General features: G+C 39.4%; 1 long non-coding RNA gene across 2 annotated transcripts in view; it reads left to right on the top strand.

Moving 5' to 3' along the window:
• LOC148219824 (uncharacterized) overlaps positions 1–14738 on the top strand; it is a 47226-nt gene that overhangs the window by 16261 nt on the left and 16227 nt on the right. The window contains exon 1 of one of the 2 annotated variants that reach the window (XR_015799283.1): positions 8538–8995. The exons of the other annotated variant lie outside the window; for it this stretch is intronic. This is a non-coding gene — a long non-coding RNA (uncharacterized LOC148219824). Of the gene's footprint in view, positions 1–8537; positions 8996–14738 lie in introns of those variants that run through there. 2 annotated transcript variants of the gene reach the window in all.

The raw sequence follows: 14738 nt of genomic DNA, 5'->3' as shown, positions 1-14738 counted from the left end.
GCTAATGTAACTGTGCAAGTTAATATTTGTTCCCACCTGTACTCTAATTCCCTCTCAGGATCTGCTGAGACATCACCGATGAAGAAATGTCTTTGGTAAAGCAAGGATTTAGATTCTAACCCCTCTGGGAAGGGACCAGTGCTCCCTTTTCTGCCTTCCTCATTCCCAAGTCTCAGAAGTCTCAGCACTATCACATTTACCTGCCTATTAAAAAAAAACATGGGAGCAAAATGCAGGGGACAGTTTCAGCTCTGCAAAAAATCATGGTAGATATCTAACATGAACCCTCCTTAACACCATCACCTTTACACAAAGACCCTCCTTTCCCTCCCCACTCAGTGAATGATTCATTTCAGCATCTCGTGATAGCATATAGCCCTCCCTGCCATCGCAAATTCAGGAAGCATTTTTGACCCATTTGTCCTCTGTCCAAGCTAACACATTTTTGGAAACACTACAGACAGGCTGCAGACACTGTATTTGCTGACACTGACCATAATCAGAAGCATTTCACATGAAAAACTACTGGCAGCTGCAATGCTGACTGTGGAAAAGCTGTAAAGAAGTTGCAGTAACAAGAAAGATAATAAAACAACAACAAACACTCCACACACATTTGGAATTGTTTTGTCATTCAGATGAGGCTCTGCTTCAAGCAGCCCTTTTCCTCCATCATGCTTTGCAGAGGTCTCTCTGAGCTTGAGGGTGACACCTCAGCTCAGGACAGGGTGCCCCACCCAGACCTGCACTTATTAAAGAAGGCAAGAAGTGGCCACTAGTCTACCACCCAAATGTCCTGTAACAAGCCATATAACGTTTCTCCACACCACGAAGGAATGGTGATGTCCAGATCCATATCATGAGATATCTGTTGTTTTGTTATTTGATATTTGTTGTTTTGCTGCTGCTGTTGTGGGGAGGGACTCTAAAGTCTCTTTTTTCCGGGGACAAAAAGAAGAAATAAGGAAGAGAAAATGGCTTCATAAATCCTACATCTGAATAAGCCAAAACCCTCATATTGAATGAAAGATAAATAATTTCTACAGTGATATTGTTCTGTGAGGGAAATCCTATACCTCTTCCTACATGCCCATACTGATAAAAAGACTAGAACAGAACATTTTCTACTATCCTTATCGAGTGAATAAATTCATTTGATAAGGATAGTAGAACAGAACAATATTTTACTCTTATCAAGGACAGTGGAACAGAACAGCACAGCCTTGGAGAAATAGATAAAAGATGTAACTTAGGGAAACAGAAGTCATGCCAAACACAAGCAATGTTCCAGCTCAGCTCTGCAAAGCTGACAAAGCAGAAATTATCCAAAATAATGATGTTGAGCTTACTCAAAAGCAGGAGTTGAGGAACAGACACCTAAAAAGGACACTGAACATCAAAGAATGATATAAGGACTTCCAATAAGGGGTGTAACTATGTCAAATAACTGAAGGAAGTGGGGATAGTTAATAAATATGTAGTGTGTATGATAAAACTCTTTATCTGATCTCAGCATACTTGATTAGAGGAAGGATCCTCTAAGTGACCAGCATGCTGCAATAAAGAATGCCTGCTTTCTAATACTCAAAACGCAGTTAGAAAATTTCTATCCAACCAATTTCAGTATCAATACATTCACAGAGTGTTCTCTCTAACCATCAGAAGGGATGTAAAATCCACCGAAGCATTAGGATTTTACAGCAAAAGAATCATTGAAACCAACAGTCCCACTGACTCACGTCAGAGGTCAACATCTTTGTTGATGAATTAATGCATTTTTTTAATGAACGTCATATATTTTAACATCTCCCTTCATTAAGAAATGGGCATAGCAGGCCCAAATGAGTGCAAATATAAAGCAGAGTAGAGTTTCATGTTAGGAGCTAAAATGAAATCCAGGGCTTACCTCAACCTGATTTAACTGTAGTTAAAACTATGATGGCAACATTGATATTGTGATGTCATATGATACAGGCAGACCAACCTTGAGCAGAGAGCTTTAAACAGGGAATGACAGGGGATAGTGGTGATGACACACAGTTACCAGCAAAGAGTTCATAAATTAGGATTAGTCAATAAACCAATGTGTGCAATATTCAGGTGATGTTGGCTGTGAACCACCTGATCTTCTTTTGTCAACTGGAAGAAGTCTCTTGTCTGCAGGCAATAATCCACTAGTGCTAGTGTTAGATCATGCATGGTGATGGTCTTGTCCAGCCCCCTCTGCTGGCATAAGGACAGCCTCAGCTTCTCGGTGACTTTGTACCACTGATAAGGGAAGATTTTCCATAGTAAGACAAGATCTGACTTCTTGGAAATCAAAAATTGCCTTAAATGGATCTGACCTAAATCACTTTAAATACAATTTGTTAAAAGAGCACAGTTTTGAAGGGGAGCACGAATAAAATCCTTACTCTCTAATAACCTCTAACAAAGTCCCATAAACCAGCACGGAAAATTGCTTCTTAACAATGACAGAACTGTAAATGTCTGAAACAATAAGGTTCTCCTCAAGGCAGAGTGGTTAAAAACTGATGGAGGGATCTCCTAATGGCTCCACTCCCAACCTCTTCCATTTGTATCAGGTTGCATATTCTCCCTTGAGTAATGTCTACTGGAATAGATTGGACTGTGGAAAAAAAAGTATTTTTAGCATGAATGACTCAACATTAATAGAGTTAAGAGTTTCTGAATTCAGCATGAAAATGCATTATGTCAGGAACTAGTGACAAATCCTACTTCTCCAATGTCAGGTGGATTGAGTAATGTCTGGAAAAACTTATTCAAAAACAAGCATCTGGACATGTCAAAACAGTTTATATATCCTTTCCACAGTGTGCAAAAATGAACTTAACTATTCACTTTATTTAAGATATTCTTTGTTCTGAAACTATTTCCTACCATATTGTTAACATTTCCTATTTTTAATACAAATGCTCCCTGCAGCTAAAGCTGGCTTAATAAAAAAATATCTTGAGGCAAGAGGTATGAAGTAGCATGTTTCTTACCTACTTTCTCAGTGAGACTGGCATGGGCTTTTAGCATTAAAAATAGGACTCTTTCTTGATTTCCATTTGTTGTATTTTTCACAAGAGCATTACTGAATATTGCATGGGTCAGTAGAATCCAGACAACAAATAGGCTTGAGGGTTTGTCTCCCTCAAAGTATCCATACTTACATGAATGCCAGGCCGCCTGTGATGAAGTAGTGCCTAAGCTGAAATAAAGGCAATAAAAATGTGTGGAATTTTACTTCACACAAGTACAAACAACATGGAGAAAACCAATTTCAGGCTTCTAGGAGTGCAATTCAATTCTCAGATTTTATACATCCTTGTCTTTTCATATCAGCTGCTCAGGACCTTTAGAGATCTCTCTTTCCTGTTTCAAAAAGCAGTGTTGCCATAAGCCTGGATGGCTTCCTACCCAGTCCAGGATGCAGCCAGCACCCTTGGGAGTATGTACCATTCAAATTAACCTTAATATTCAACAAAGTCTTAACAAAAAAATGTTGATAGTTTGACTTCCCAAACACATGCAGAGCCATCTAAACAGCTGGAGTTTTACTGAGCTGTTTGCAAAACTAGAGAAAAGTTTACTATAGTTGACATGATTTTAAGAAAAAAGTCAGATTTTTTAAAAAAAGAGAAGTATCTAAGTTTTTATTTATTCAGTTCTGTCTTGTTGACTGCTTTTGTTTTGATACCTAATCACTCTGTTCTTCTATTCACTGTAATGGCATCCTGCCAAAAATAAAAATCTCCATCCTCCCTTCCTCCCTCTGAAACAACAAAAACACTTTTTCAAACCACAAAAGTTGTAAGCATTATAATTTAACTGTAGGTGGCAGTGAGAATTCCTCATACAACTGTATTTTAAACATCTGGATTGTGTAGAAATAATCTGCAAGTATATCAAGAACACTTCTGCCATGTGAAAGCTTCCATTCACATCTCATTCTCTCTTCACTCTTTGCCGTTCTCTAAGCCATTTGGCTAAGAAGGGTTAAGCGACCTCCAAGTACATAAAAAGTGTATGCACTGATTTTGCCCTCCTCCCCAAACTTTTTTTTAATTCTGAAAAAATGTGTAAAACACAAGACTAACATTCCTTTTAACAAAATATCAAACATTCTGGTCTACAGCAACTCTTCTCCCTTCCAAAATAAAATCCTCTTATATTTTTTACATATGAAGCAAAATTGAAACAAAAAAGTTATTGCTATCAAGTTTTGATCAAGAAGATATTTACTGCGCTGTCAGATTCTCAAATGGAAAAAAAAAAAAAAACCAAGCCAAATGTTCATAATTTTATAAACTACTACTGAGCAAAGACTCACATTTGTGTAATTCACTTTTACAGATACAAGTTTTATTCAAGAAGAATACTTAAATATTTGTCTGCTTCAAATAGTTCAACCCAGTAAAAATATGAGCAATTTTGCCCTCCTAAATCTTTTCTTTCTCTTCTAGTTTTAAGGTTCAGAGTTTTCATCTCATAGCTGTGACAAAAAGCAGGGCAGTATAAAATGCATATAGAGCACTGGCTTATAGGAAGAAATTATGTAAAGAGCTTCTGTTCTTTATCTTCCCTCACAAGAAGGTTTACATGAAACAAAATTATCAGAATGGTACAGAAAAAAATGTTTCATGCAAGATGGAATTGAACCTTGGGATTTGTTCCCATAAGCAGACTCTAAGGTCACCAGTAAGGGCTAGATGCTTGTATAAACCTTGAAAACATCAAGGACAACATTTTGGAAGAGGTATTAAAACATACTCTTCAGAACTTTAGCAAAACTACATCAGTAATTAAGACAATCCCATGTCTGAAAGTTTCTTGCACTTTTGTTTGAAGCATCTGGCACTGACAGCTCTCAGATATGGGATGCCAGACTAGACGGATGATGGATATAATCCAGTTTAACAGTCTCTACATTCCAGTTTCACTGTATAGAGGTTTTTTTGAGGTTTTTTTCTCCACCATGCAGAACATAAGATTTTCCCTTACAAACTTCTGCACTGCCTTGTCCCGGAACAGATACAACATAAAGCAGATTTTTACAAGCATAGTGTTATGAAAGACAAAAGTGCTAAGCTGTAACTTTAGCTAGTTATTTTGCCCTTTACAACCTTTTCTTCTTTAAAAGAGATTCTCATTATGAAGAGCAATTGTGAAAAGCAAGTGTTAATTAATCAAGTATTTTTGACCAATACAATGTTAAAAATAATAGAAAAATAGAAAACTATTTTCTAGAGATCTTGCTCAATTTTAAACTTTAGGCTTGGATTTCAACTGATGTCACTCAATGCATCTATATTTACCTCACTAGAGCCATCACAAAACCAAAGGGCAAGTAGGAAATTCCAAGATGCCTGGTCCCTGTCCCACTTGAATGGTAACAATCACTAAAGGACATAATTCCCAACATGTGCTTGTCTACATTCTTTTTAAAGGTGAAAAGCCAGCCTGTCATTTCACCTTTGCACTGCAGCTGTCATGGTGACTCTTCCATTGACAACTCCCCAGCTTACAGAAAAGCAGTGTCTGGGGCAAAGTAAGAATGGATTTATCTGGGGCTGCAACGCTTTTGACAGCCTAATAAATGCTTCCTTGCCTGTTTTAATGATGCCAATATTTTTTTATCCCTTAATAGAGTCCAAACCCCAAACCCTTAAATATTAAATTTTCAGAAGCACATCTGGTGTGATCCTAAAACTGAAATACACAGTTGGTGAACTTAATTGAAAGGCCTGCCTTCTCCAGCAATATGCACTTTCTGTCTGCAGCAGAAGAAAAGGTGGAAGTCTCTCACAATACAGTATTATACAGAGATATACAAATCTGACTTATCCTGTCCTCAGTAATATTAGACACATCAGGATGCAGATCAACTAAAAAGCATGCCTTAGGACAATTGCTGAGACCAGCAGCTGCTTTTCAGACAGAATATTAAGGTTGTTTCAGACTTTCCCTCAGACATACAGTAACTAGTTGCTCAGCACTGCATGGCAGGGAGGCAGAGAGTTATGTGAGATGCCTGGGAGAGCAAGAGAGGAGGGTACAATGCTGGGAATTTTAAAAATGCCTCAGAGATAAGGAGGAGGCTGCACACATATAGAAACAGGCAGTTGTGAAACCAAAGTCACTATTTTTTACCAGGGGCAAAACAGTTATCCACAGAGATGTGGGGATGGGCTCTTCAACTTGTGAATGCTAGGATGTGATGGGGGACAGGGTGGTGCAGGGATTGCTGCGAGACAGGGACCTCTCTGACCTTAGGACCATGTGCTCAACTCTCATTAAGCTGAACATTTTGGCGTCTTTTACATTAGTGCTTTAGGCAGGGTCAGGAGAGCATTGTCACTTCCCACCCATTGATTCACCATGGCAAGAGCAGTCCCAAGAGGTCACCAAATGGTTCCTTTTGGGGAAAAGCTAGACCAGCAAATGCATGCCCAGAAGTCAACACATGCAGTCCAGCCACTCCTCAACATCCTGTCCAAGGAAAATCTTCCAAGCACATAGTCAGTGTCCCCTGCATCACCACTTTCACTACACAGATCTGCTCTTCCTATGTTGCACTACTTGCAGCTGCTGGAAGATTTCCACCTTGCAACAGTCTGGGCAAATAACATGAATTTACAGACTATGATGGGCAAAAGGCTAGGCGTCATTCACCATTATCAGCTCTAGTTGCTATGTTTTCAGTTTCATTACCAACTAAGACACACAAAAAACCTATGACTTACTTTGCTAGTTATGCGTGGTCCATACCTGCCCATTGACGGACCTCCAAGGGATGTCTGTGCTCCTTCACAGCCTGCAGCGCTGTGCTGTTTAAAACCACATTTAAACCATCACCTTAAAATACACCCTTTAGTTCTTTGAGACGAACAGTGCAATTGAAGCAGATGAATGTGGTGAGGACTGCTTTGAGCAAAGACTGCACTGCCTGATAACCTACAGTCTCTTTAGCCTTTCTGTAGGATAATGTAGACAATAAGATTTACTTCTGTGTCTCCCCGGCATCATTTCAGTAGGTCTTGTGCAACAGCACGATGTTATTATTTTTCAAAATTTCAGGGAGATGTTTAAATTTTAAAACCATGTGGTCACTTATGAAAACAACAGTTCCTTTCATACTACGCCATAATATCTTTCACATTTTCTTTTACACATATGTCACTTCAAAAACAGCTCAGCACGCAAGAATAAATCAACTGTCACTATCCATTTAAAGATATCCTACTTGAGAATATCAGGATGTCTGTGGTGCAATATATTTAGACAAAAAACATTTCTATCCTTTAACAGTAATAATTTTTGTCCTCTCTTTCTTTTTGCCTTTTGCTCTTCAATTACAAATATGAACCATGTGGTTCTTATCTTGTTACTCAGTGCTACAGATAGGTAAATTCTGCATTTCCTCTCTAAGCACATGGAAGCTGGTGAGCCCAACCAGGGCTTCATTTTAAACCAATTAAGGAAAAGCAGAATAAACTAATAACAGCAGAAAATAAGAAAGAGAAAGCTCACATCAGTGTTAATTGTAAGGTGGCTGTTTTTAGGAGAGGAAACTGATGAGCTGAATGAAGAGCAGCATGGCAGTGCAGGCATCTGCCCAGGGCCTGGCCAGCAGTTGGCAAAGCCCTACAAGGCGAAACAGAATATGAGGAAGGACAGGGTCTCTGACTCCAGGTAAGCACAGTGCAATGACTGATGATGACACCCCTATCTTTTCCTAGTTGTTAATACTGTAGCTCACCATCATCACGATATCCCAGTGTCTGGCATGTGTACTTCTGGCTTTTATCAGTAAGGTGCCAACACACATCCTTCCTTCCAAGGTCTCCTCACTGAAGCAGAAGGAGTGCAGAAAGATCAGAAATACCTTTTCCACAGTTGAATAGATTTATATCTATCCTTTTCAAATTTGCAGTGATCCACAAGCATAGAGAGAGCCTTCTGTAACGTTTTACTCTGAATTCTCCAGGAAATAGTGCCACAAGAGCCTGCATCAGTCCCAATCTTGCTGCAAGGTGGTCAACCAGCTTGCACAGGGCAGTGCTTGGCACCAGATGAGGGCAGCAGGGGGTCCATGGGACACTGAGGAAGTGGGCAGAGAAGCTATTCCAATCCCATCTGACTGAAGGTATGCTGAAATGGGACAATAATAAAAATAGTTTGAGACCTAGCCCAAAGAAGTGTCAGTGACAAACACAGACCATGATGCATCTTGCTGGGGCAGGATGAGGATGCTGCGCCATTTCTTCAACAACACGAAACCATTAAACCCAAAATAACAAGAACCTTTACCTTACTTTAATATGACTGTGTTTCCATGGTTTCATTTTTTAACTATAAACATTTCACGCTTTAAAGATTCAAGGAATGATCATGTTACACAGACAATCTTCTTTTACAGAAACCCCATAAAACACCAATATGTTTAACTCTGCCTAGCTGTCCTGTTGCTACTTTGAAATACTCAGTAATCTCTACTAAACAGTCGTCTTCTCTCCCACAGGGCCAACATAAAAGTGGGCTCATCAGAAAAATAAATCATACATTATCTTTGCAGAAAAAAATGTTAGTTATGTATCCTTGCAATCAGCTCCATTAGGTTTTCATACTCTCTCTACCCCTTGCTTTCTCCCTGCCTCCCTCTCTCTTTTCAAGAGCAATTTTTAAAGCAGCAAATGGCAAGATTCCAGGGGTTATGTTACTGCCAAAAATTAATTTAAAAAACAAGTAGGAGGCTGTGAGCTGAAAAAAAAAAAAGAGAGAAGGAGTGGGAAATGCATTCCCTCTGCATCTGGGACCTTCGGTCTAGGCAGTATAATGGATGGCATTTTACTTTGAAAATACCTCTTCATCCTCTGTCTCTTCTGTCCACCAGACATGGCTGACTGTACTGAGCTTTTCCCTTTTTCTGCAATGAGAAGAGATAAAACTTCACTTCTGCAACTGCAGCTTGCTGATTTGTGCAGAAGTGAGTACTCCTACGTTTTACATGTTCCTTGTTTACAATAGTGAGATTGTGGCTGAGAAGTGGTGTGGAAAACTAGCTTTTAAGAAAAAGATTTTGAAAAGAAAAGTAACTGGATGTGTTTACAGAAGGGTTGATTCTGCCACTATGTAGTGGAGTGGATACTTTCAACAAAATTACTTCTGTTTATTTTTACAGCCTTTTCCTCACATCCACTAAAAATTAGTGCTTTTCACAGCAGCTCTCTGGGACAACTCTAAAACAAACAGACAGAAGTTATCCCCAGCCATAGCCTCAGCTGAGCCTGGGAAAGACTCAGCACACTAGGGCAGACACACTCCACTGACCTCATAGGGTGTTCCTGACATTATTAGTAACAACTCATTAGGAAGATGCGTTGTACCCTTACTGACCTCTTCTGTCTCTTTTCAGTTCTAAAACAAATAATTTCCAACTAAAACAATTGACAGACTTGTCGACTTAAGTGAATCACAAAATGATGCACTCTATTTTTTCATAATACCATACCATTTTATATGCTTCCTCGACCTTAAGCTGTTATCTTCTTGGGTCTGTTGGGTACCCATGATCTAAATCCTGAGCTGCATTATTTAGCTTAGAAACTGCCATTTAACAGGTTAATTTAAGACCATTTCCCCCCTATTTCTATCACCTTATTTTTATCTACCTTGTAAAATATCAAAGAGATCCTTCTATACTTCTTTATAGATCCCTTATCTTTTCTGGTTTCAGTAATTAATTTTCACTTTTTCATCAGCAATTTTTTTTAATGCTGCTGCTCACTGAACATAAAAGGTCCCACCATAAATCACCATATAATCACCTGCTGGCATCACCCTGCTCCAAGAATTGGTGGTTTATTCATACATTCCATTTCTTACTGTTTATCAATTATTTATCCATTTAAGGATCCTCTGTCCTATGTTATGTTCCTTAACAGATTTTGGCAAAAATTCTTTCAAAAGTCTCTGGAAAAATTAACAGTAACTGGCCAGTGAAATACCTTTTATGCATGTGCCTTTATGGCTCTTTCAAAAGTGCTATCAGGTTTGTGTGGATGTACAAAGGCCATGTTGACTCTCCCTACACTGGAGATTACTTAAACATCCACCAGTTTTATTGAGGGTGCCCCACTGGCAAATCTCCCTATGCTCTTGAAAGGCTAAGAAATTGACAAGCCTTTGAATACATTTAGGTTCAATAAATTAGTCTTTCAAATCCAGAGTTCAGTTCAAGGACCAAGGCTGGTATCCTCATGGCAAAGTACTCTTGGTTTAACCTTTTTTGTACTTTCAGGTAAGTTTTCAAATCCTTCTTACCTCTGCTACTTCACGACAAAAAGGAGCAATGGCTGGCCAAGAGACAGTTCCCAGGTTGTCTAGAGAAAAACTATCCAGCAACTTGAAGTATGAACAGCAAGTATTTACTTGCTCATGAGTTCCTTGAGAAATGTGTCCTGGAAACAAAACCAAAACCAAGCTGCCAAATTCTGCATTGGTATTTTACAGATAAATCTAAGATGTAGCCTCATATTGCATTACTGAAATAGTATTGCAACAGTCTAATCACCACTGACACTTGCTAAGGTTGCAGCACAATGCACCCATTGTAAATTCTTTGCAATAATTAAATACAGAACAGGAGACCTGGCTTTCCACTTGATCTTCTTGGAGCACAACCAGATGTCTAGATTGACCACAGATGGCCAGCAAACCTTCTCAGAAGCCAAATTTCTGTGTAATAGTTCTTCACATAGCAACAAGCAAATATTTTCTGTCAATAGAAGATAGATGAATACAAGATGGATACAAAATGAATGAAAACTGAATCCTGAGTCCACCAACATGAGGATTTCTTCCCTGAATCTACCTCCTAAAAAAAAGCACCAAGGTAGTTTGCTGCCTACAAGGAGATAAACGGCTTCAAAGAGCATATTTGACACTGGCTGAGCTACAGAATTAGAGTAAGATTGAGATTTTCCAAAGGGTGTGCCTAATGTTCAACTTTTTAATGTTTGAGGTCATTGTAGTGATCCAGACCTTCTAGCACTTCTGAAAAACAGATGCTTTTGTAGATAAAAAGATACAGAGAAGTAACAAACTGTAGATACCCATTCTTCATAAACATTTAAATTCTCTCAATTTTTATAAATTCTCTATCCCACACTTCCTTTTACTTCTGTATCTATCAGGCTCATTCCTCTTCCCTTGGTGAGCTGAGTCTGTGAGCAGGGAATCTGTGCTGCAGACCACAGGTCTTAGCACTTCTAACCCTCCCAGCTAAGATCAAGAACAACTCAGAAGCTACAAAGGCCCTCCCTCTTCAATTCACTTTCACTCTCAGACTCAAAAGTGACATCTTCATAGTTTCTGGGGAAAGCAGCTGTTCCAGGATATCATTCCCATGAGAGAGACACTGCCTCCTCTGACTCTGCCAAGCTCTTTCAGGATCCTGGAGATTACCACTGAGACATTCAATACAACTTCATATTTCATGGGGAGCCAACATAATTAGTCACAAATCACAATGGCACTTACTTGGCAACCAGCGTTGCCCAAATGGAGGGTTGCTCCACATAAAGGCTTTCCCCATGCAGTAATACTTATTTATAAGCATAATTCATACTGCTACCTATGGGCACAGCTCTGATGTGTAACACTGATCTCTGGGTAAAAGGAGGTACCAGCAAGCACAACGGGAGGAAATCCTGGAGAATATTCCTGCTGTTACTGTCCTGAGTCCCTTAGTAGATTCCTCGTAGGTGACTGTGCCCCAGAAATTGGGGGAAAAAAAGGAAATAAGGTCATAGCATCTGGAAAGTCTTCACAGCATTCTCCTTTTTCCATCTCTGTTAGCTTCCTTTCTCACCCATTACTAGCAGCCAGGTGCTAGTTCCAATTGTGTGAGAGAAACTGGTAGAAAGTCATGAGTCCTCTATTTTAAGAACATGGTTGGCTAGACATGGCAAAGCATCTTCCTAAACGCAATTTTAATGGAGAGCACTGGGGTTTAACTATTCCTCCATTTGCTTTTGAAGTGCATTTGGGATACATTCTGTGCTCCAGCTACTGATTACTGAGTATTTTAAGGGACAGTGATTACATTATACAGTATTTTCCAGGCAGGTGCCCAGACTTACAGTGAAAGGACCCTTTAAAATTGCTTTCCTTAGCACTCACCCCTTGAATTCTGCATCATTCCTCTTTAAAACAAGTGACAAGTCTATTTATCCATGGTCACACTACTATAGTGTGGAAGAAATTAGCTGCTGCATAGCTGGTTTTTTTCAAATTTATTTCAACGTACCTGTACATAAGAAAGCTGTAAAATAGGGGATTCACAGGATCCCTAAAAGCATATTTCTAGTATGTATCAAACCAGTATTGTGGGACACTTACACTATTTTCTTTTAAGCCACAAACCACAAAAAAGTTGCCCCTTGTAAATGAATAAAGGTAGGATGGATACTTAAACAAAAAAGTGACAAAAACAATGTGCAAATAGTGATGTCAACCCCATCCATGCCACAGAAAATGATGTCTGTTAGCCCTGAAGAACAAAAGTCATATACTTTTGTTTTCACATCTGGTCTGTTCCTGTACAGGAATTTGCAGAATCCTAATACAAAAAAAAAACAACAACAAAAAAAGAGAGAGATAGAGAAAAAAAAATGGAACCACAGGTCCTAGAAGAAAAAGAGAGAAGACAGACTGACAGGCCAGTCCGAAATACTGCAGTAGGACTGGCTCTCTGTCCCAAGCACTGTAAGACTGAATGGGAGAAGTGGTTGGTCCTAAAGAGAAGACAACTTGGGATGACTGAAGCTTATATGTTTATGTTATGTTATATGTTTTGTTATATGTTTATATGTATAAGTTTATATGTTTGATGTTATATGCTTATTCCCCAGGCAGTTCAACTCAGGCACTGCTACCAGCATGTCTTTAATCCTGTCAGTGATAATTCTGCCAGCTTGCTATTTGCTTTCTTAGAAAATGAAGCATGTTACAAATGCTCCCTTTACATTTGGTCCCGTGAGTTTCATTTTCAATGAAAGGCCATAAGTGCCTCCTGAAGATCTGTAGAATAGGAAGATAGAATTAGCAATAAGGTGTGGTGTAACTGCCTTAAAAGTGATGTTTATACAGCTTTTTATTTTCCTCTGATATTTCCAACCAAGCATCAAAGAGCAGAGAGAAAAACCTCTGCTCCTTGAATTCCCAGCATGTTCCTCCCTGCCTCATTACAGACACTGTTGAAGGACATAATAAAGCTGAGCTGACCTATTTCAATCTCATCTATCAGCATAGGCACAACTGGAAACAAGCCCTTCTGGCGTAATGTCAGCACTTTCAATGACAGCAAACCTAAACTATACAAGGGCAAAAGGCAAAACACCAGAAAGCCCTACTTGTGTTGAAGAAACCCTGTTGGTATCTGAGAAACCCTTTCGAATCTCTCTTTCTGCCCCCTTTTCCGCATGTGATGCAGTTGTTAGTAGTGAGCACTGAAAACTCAGTACACTCTGAAAACTGGCCTTGCCCATACATCCATCACATTTCTGACAGTGTTTGCACGAAAATTATTTTATGCACTGGTGGCGGAAACATGCAAAAGGTTTGAGAGCTGGGCTAGATCCTCAGATGCCATTAGTATTTGAGGCCAATTGGAAGGTACTACTGAGCATCCGTGGAATCCATGACACTGCAACATTTCCTCAAATAAGAGATGCAAACACCATTGATCTCTTTCCTACACACAGGCAAATATACAGAAGCACTCATGCCTTTAATTTTCAGCTGTTCAATACTCCTTCTTAAGACTCGTAGCATCCATCCCATCCAATCCTTCAAGCAAGCCAAGTCCTCAGGGAAGAAAATCTATTGCAGCAGTCTTGACACCCTGCATAGGCTTTTTTGAGACACAGAAAACCATGCAAAGACACAGAAGGTGGGATCCCAGAGATGTGGATCTTTAGACCAGCAGTGAGGAATAAGGCAGGAAGAAAGCAAGGCTGAAGGATCTATTTGAGGCTGTGAAGGCTCAAACTAGTTCTCAGGCCAGCTTTTGACTCTGAAATCCATGGATCCCAGTGCAGGATCAAACTCATAAAAACTCCACTGCCTTTGCCCAGAATAATTTGTGAGGGGTCCAGTTGTGTAAGGGGTAGATAAAGTCTTTTCACTTACACAGTCTTACCCCCCAGGTTAGCTGGGAACCCCAGAGGACCAGAGCCAACCCTACACCAAGATCTCGAAAAGGATCATCACCCCAATGGAACCTCCTATGGAATAAGGCAGAAAACTACCCATCACGAGAAAGATTTTCTTTGATATAAAATCTTGATTGTGATTTTCTTAATAGACACTACTTCACTCCAGATTAGATTTACTCATTTAGGTTCAAATGAGGTGGTATGGTAAAACCGACAGAAAGCAGCTGCCTAGATCTTCTTAGAACTCACCAGCACACATAATAATCAAGTAGGGCAAAACTAGGTTGTTTTCACCTGCTATAAACTAGTAACTCTACAAGTTTTTAGCATTAGCTTTAAGAGCCTATAAACAGCCTTGGTCAGATTTCCAAACACTATCATTTGGAGGCACATGGTGCATTTTTCAGCTGGGTGAGGCTGATACCAATGCACATGTAAGCAGAAATTATGACATGTACAGTTGCAACTGTGGCTGTGCTGATTAGTATCTGTATGCTGCAGCTAGGAAAA

This window comes from Sturnus vulgaris, chromosome Z, assembly GCF_052056855.1.
Source record: "Sturnus vulgaris isolate bStuVul1 chromosome Z, bStuVul1.hap1, whole genome shotgun sequence".
NCBI classification, from domain to species: domain Eukaryota; kingdom Metazoa; phylum Chordata; class Aves; order Passeriformes; family Sturnidae; genus Sturnus; species Sturnus vulgaris.
Note: the sequence above shows the minus strand (reverse complement) of the source record. Positions and strands in the feature narration are given on the sequence as shown.